This window comes from Halichoerus grypus, chromosome 8, assembly GCF_964656455.1.
Source record: "Halichoerus grypus chromosome 8, mHalGry1.hap1.1, whole genome shotgun sequence".
In the NCBI taxonomy this organism is placed as follows: Eukaryota; Metazoa; Chordata; class Mammalia; order Carnivora; family Phocidae; genus Halichoerus; species Halichoerus grypus.
Genome location: NC_135719.1, coordinates 31,163,596 through 31,170,167, shown reverse-complemented (window position 1 = coordinate 31,170,167; position 6,572 = coordinate 31,163,596).

Here is a 6,572-nt window from a genome sequence, read left to right as displayed (position 1 = left end):
ACAGATGAATGGATAAAGAAGATGTGGTATATATATACAATAGAGTATTTCTCAGCCATCAGAAAGGATGAAAGACATGTATCATATGACCTCACTGATATGAGGAATTCTTAATCTCAGGAAACAAACTGAGGGTTGCTGGAGTGGTGCGGGGTGGGAGGGATGGGGTGGCTGGGTGATAGACATTGGGGAGTGGCTATGGTGAGCGGTGTGAATTGTGTAAGACTGCTGAATCACAGATCTGTGCCTCTGAAACAAGTAAGACATTATATGTTTAAAAAAAAAAAAAAAACGAAGAAGAAGATAGCAGGAAGGGAAAAATGAAGGGGGGGAAATGGGAGGGGGAGACAAACCATGAGAGACTATGGACTCTGAGAAAGAAACTGAGGGTTCTAGAGGGGAGGGAGGTGGGGGGTTAGCCTGGTGATAGGTATTAAAGAGGATACGTACTGAATGGTGCACTGGATGTTATATGCAAACAATGAATCATGGAACAGTACATCAAAAACTAATGATGTAATGTATGGTGATTAACATAACAATAAAAACAAAGGTGGAGGCATCACGTGGCCCAATTTCAAGCTATATTACAAAGCTGTGATTACCAAGACAGCATGGTACTGGCACAAAAACAGACATATAGACCAATGGAACAGAATAGAGAGCCCAGATATGGACCCTCAACTCTATGGTCAAATAATTTTCAACAAAGCAGATAAAAATATGCAATGGAAAAAAGACAGTCTCTTCAATAAATGGTGCTGGGTAATTGGACAGCCACATGCAGAAGAATGAAACTCGACCATTCTTTAACACCATACAGAAAGATAACCTCAAAATGGATGAAAGATCTCAATGTGAGAAACGAATCCATCAAAATCCTAGAGGAGAACATAGGCAGTAACCTCTTTCACATCAGCCACAGCAACTTCTTTCAAGATATATCTCTAGAAGCTAGTGAAACAAAAGCAAAAATGAACTTTTGGGACTTCATCAAGATAAAAAATTCTGCACAACAAAGGAAATAGTCAAGAAAACAAAGAGGCAACCCACAGAATGGGAGAAGATATTTGCAAATGACACTACAGGTAAAGGGCTGGTATCCAATATCTATAAAGAACTTCTCAAACTCAACACGCAAAAAACAAATAATCAAGCCAAAAAATGGGCAGAAGACATGAACAGACACTTCTTCGAAGAAGACATACAAATGGCTAACAGACACATGAAAACATGTTTATCATCATTAGCCATCAGGGAAATTCAAATCAAAACCACATTGAGATACTACCTTACATGAGTGAAAATGGGAAAAATTGAGAAGGCAAGAAACAGCAAATGTTGGAGAGGTTGTGGAGAAAGGGGAACCCTCTTACACTGTTGGTGGGAATGGAAGTTGGTACAGCCACTTTGGAAAACAGTGTGGGGGTACCTCAAAAAATTAAAAATAGAGCTACCCTATGACCCAGCATTTTCACTACTGGGTATTTACCCCCAAGACACAGATGTAGTGAAAAGAAGGGCCATTTGCACCCCAATGTTCATACAGCAATGTCCACAATAGCCAAACTGTGGAAAGAGCCGAGATGCCCTTCAACAGATGAATGGATAAAGAAGATGTGGTGCATATACACAATGGAATATTACTCAGCCATCAGAAAGGATGAACACCCAACTTTTACATCCACATGGATGGGACTGGAGGAGATTATGCTAAGTGAAATAAGTCAAGCAGAGACAGTCAATTATCATATGGTTTCACTTATTTGTGGAACATAAGAAATAGCATGGAGGACATTAGGAGAAGGAAGGGAAAAATGAAGGGGGGAAATCGGAAGGAGAGATGAACCATGAGAGACTATGGACTCTGAGAAACAAACTGAGGATTTTAGAGGGGAGGGCTGTGGGGGGATGGGTTAGCCTGGTGATGGGTATTAAGGAGAGCAGTACTGCATGGAGCATTGGTTGTTATACGAAAACAATGAATTGTGGATCACCACATCAAAAACTAATGATGTATTGTATTGTGACTGACGTAACATAATAAAATAAAAAAAAAATGTCAGGAAAGTCATGACTGGGTGGCTCAGTCAGTTAATCAGTTGCCTTAAGCTCAGTTCATGAACCCAGGGTCCTGGGATCGAGTCCCGCATCAGGATCCTTGCTCAGATGGGAGCCTGCTTCTTCCTCTGCCTGTTCTTCCCCCTGCTTGTGCTCTCTCTCTCTGACAAATATATAAATAAAATCTTTAAAAAACTTCGGGAGAGAGAATCTAAAAAATGAAAATGGCTTCTTATAGGAATTGAGTTGGAATGGGGCTGAAAGGATGGGAATTATTTATTTATCTATTTATTAATTTATTGTTAAAGATTTTTTTTATTTATTTATTTATTTATTTATTTATTTATTTATTTATTTATTTGAGAGAGAGCATGAATGGTCAGGGAGGGACTAGTGCCATGTTTACTAAAACAAAACAAGCAAACAAAACCCCACAAGTTTTCTGAGAATTGGCTGAGTTTAGATCCGGAGTAGAATAAGCCTGAACATCTTATTGTGCTAAAAACCAAAGAAATACTCAGATTGTCAGGGAGAAGTCAAAAGAACACAAAATTGGCTTGTGGAACCCCAGCTGGCCAAATTTGGGACAACTTGAGCACTAAAAAGAATAATGATTCTTTATTCTTATTTTGTCATATTGAATAAAAAGGAAATCCATGAATCCGTATTAATACTAAAGAAAAATAGTGGGTAGGAGGAAAAGCTCTTCTTAACTAATAAATACAGCTAGTAGATGTAAAAGGAATGGAGGGAGAATTATTGTACAACCACTGAATCAGTGTAAAGCTGATTCAGACAATAATCACACATAGATAGAAAAACTAGTAGGTAAAATGTGAAATATTTATTTAATTCTCAAAGTACCACTACTCAAATTACTTATTAATTACAACAAACATTTATAATGGAGAAATCTAGCAGACACCACATTAACCAAAATAAAACTTAGCATCACCAATAATACAACAAACTACCACATCTGCCCGCTTTGGTGATGCAGAGTTTGTAACATCACCTATGTATCGGTTCCAAAAATATATAATGTGAATCTAATCATGAGGAAACAATCAGATGAATGAGATTGCGACAATTCCTATAAAGCTACTGCCCTGATATCTTTAAAGAATCAAGGTCATAAAAGAAAAAAATGTTATGACATGATTTCTAGATAAATAAAGACTACAGAAATATGAAATCTAAAGTTGTCTTATTTAATTGGGTCTTACTCAGAAAGACAAATGCCATATGGTTTCATTCATATGTGGAATTTAAGAAACAAAACAAATTAACAAAGGAAAAAAGAGGCAAACAAAAAAACAGACTTAGCTATAGAGAACAAACTGATGTTACCAGATGGGTGGTGGGTGGGGGGATGGGTGAAATAGGTGAAGGGGATTAGGAGTACACTTATCATGATAAGCACTGAGTTAATTGTGGAATCAGTATGTTGTACACCTAAAACTAATATAACCCTGTATGTTAATTATACTTGAAAAAAATAAAGAAAAACTATAAGCAATATTATTGGAACAATTGGAGAAACCTGAATATGGATTGTGTATTAGATAGTATTATTGAGTCAGTGTTAAATATTATATGGTGTTGTGGTAAGATATAAGAATGGTTGAGGCACCTGGGTGGCTCAGTGGGTTCAGCGTCTGCTTTCGGCTCCAGTCATTGTCCCAGGGTCCTGGGATCGAGCCCCACAACAGGCTCCCTGCTCAGCGGGGAGCCTGCTTCTCCCTTTCCCTCTGGCTTGTGCTCCCCCTGCTTGTGCTCTCTCACTCTCTGTCAAATAAATAAATAAAATGTTAAAAAAAAAAAGAATGCTCTTGTTTTTAGGAAAAATATGCTGAGATATGTAAAAGTAGTGTCATGAAGTCTGTAATTTGTGTCAAATGGTTCCAGAGAGATAATAAATAACTGAGCAAATATAGCAAAATATAAGCTATTGTGAAATCTAGGTAAAGAAAATATGTGTGTTGACTGCACTATTCTTTAAATGTTTCTTTAGTGTTAAATAATGACTAGGAAATGGGGAAGTAAGAACAAGTATGGTATGTTTCATATGAGAAACATTTGATGTGAAAGAGAAATAGAAAAGTTACTGGGAGCTAGTTAGTAGGTTTCATAATTTTGAGTGGTCTGAAGAAGTTCAGACTCTACATAGTAGAAAAAAACTTCTGGTTGAGAGGAGACTACAAACATTTAGGTAATAAAGTATAATATTGTTGGTACTCAGTGCTAACTGTGAGAAGTGCCACAAAAACATGGAAATGAAGGAATATGATTGCCCTTTGAGTGTTACACTTTTGGATTAGCCACATAATGGGCCAGGGCAGAGGTTGGGATAAGTCACTTTTTAAAAAAGGGAATTGGCTTCCAGGCCTGCAAGACATAACTGAAATGTGACATTTCTAAAGAAGGGGGCCTGTCATTCGTAGAAACACTGAATAGAGTCAGCCTAGGAAATGCTGGATATAACCTTCTTCAGGGACATTGGCCAACGAACTCAAATATTCTCATTCTTCTGTCAAGATGATTCTTTTGCTGGGGGGCAAAGGAGCAGAGGGAGAGGGAGAGAGAAATCTTAAGCAGGCTCCATGCCCAACACAGAGCCCTGTGCTCTCACGTGATCTCATGACCCTGGGATCATGACCTGACCTAAAATCAAGAGTTGGGATGCTTAACCAACTGAGCCACCCAGGGACCCCATGTCAAGATGATTCTTAATTGAAGTTGAATGTATCAGGTATTTTAGCTTACTGTCATCAAAATTCAGTTCCTCCAACTCCCTTTGTCTAGATCTCAAGCTTCATAAGCAAGTTGCTGTTATTGAGGGCCCTGCACATCTTCTTATAGGGAAAGAGTGCTCTATTCATATGCACTGCCAGTATTCCAGTCCCTGTAATAGTTATTTCTCAATTTAAATCAATAAACTGGCATTCTGATTTTAGAATTCCATCTCTTCAGCTTAGTTAATGTTAATTTGGTTGGTGGACTGCTCTAATAGGCTTCTAAACCTGCAACCATGAGGGCCATCTGAATGTGGTAAATTCATCAAATTTGGCTTTGTTTATTTGTGCATTTATTCATGTAGCAGATGCTGTTGGCAACCTGGGTCTTATCAGTGTAGTACATGTCAGTTCTAGTTCCAATTGCCAGCATTTGTATTTTCTTTTCTTGGGGCACTCTCTGACCAGCTGGAACTGCCATGCCCCTACCACAGCAAGCCGGCAGTGTGAGTAGTCCCTGGGATAGTCAGTGTACAATAACAGCTCCCTCTACTGACAGGATAACTGAAGTGAATAGTCTACACTTTCTCCCAGAGTTCCTCAGCAGAATTAAGCACTAGTTGCCCACAGTGGATACTTGATTGATAATGAACACTTTATTGGTTGGTCCTCCTTCCCTAACTCACTTCCTTGCTTCCCTACCAAAGCTTTTGGGATCACCTCTCAAAGAAAATACTTGTACTCCAATTATTGCGTCAAATCTGCTTCTGGGGAATCCCAAATTAAGACAATTTCATCTACTCACCCATTCATGCATTAACATTTACTGAACATTTATCACATGCCAGGCACGGAGTCAAGTCCTTAGCAATACATGGTCTCTAACCATTATTCATATCATCCTCATTACAAATGAAGAAATTGATGCTTAAAGAAGGTAAGCAGCTGGTCCAACATCACAAAATAGGACTGAGTGCTGGAAGGGAATGGGGGCAGATCAGGTTGCCTGAGGCTCTCAGAATCTGAGTTTTGAATTGAACAGTATGGAAAAGAAGGTTTCTGTTGGGGTAACAAGTTGAGAATATTTTTCTGGTATACAGGTATCCCCCACTTTTGAAAGCTCATGTTACACCACTTTGCTTTTATGAAAGATACATACTAGCACATACCTATTTTTACTGACTGAAAGAAATCTGAAGATTTTTGCTTCTACAAAAAAAGGTGAAAAGTGAAAATAGTGTTCAGTATTTGTTTCGCCTCTAGCCATTATAGAAGCCGCACACGCCCAGAGCAGTGACAATGTCACCACCCAGCTTCTTCTTCAGGAACTACACTCAGCATCTCAGCATCACGCTGCCATAGCTTTGAACTGTGCCTATGAGTATGTGTTTTATCGCCATTCATTGTGTGCGTCCATTAGCAAGATGTGTCCTAAGGTATCAGAAAAGGTTCTTTTTTTGGGCCTGGGAATGCTAAAAATATTTTCCATGTAAATTAATGGTATTTGCCTTTTTGCTTTATGTCATTTCAGCTTATGAAAGATTTAACAGGAACATTCTACTTTTGAAAAGTAGGGGAAACCTGTAATACTGTTAGGGATGACTGATTTAAAAAGCACTTCAATGAAACATATTTGAAATTCAAAAAAATTATCTTTATTTTCTGGGAAAGCAGCAACACCTCCCCCCCATACACACACACAAACACACACACCTGGATTTAAATCCTACCTCTACTACGTTTCAGCTGTAAGACATATACAAGTTACTTATTCTA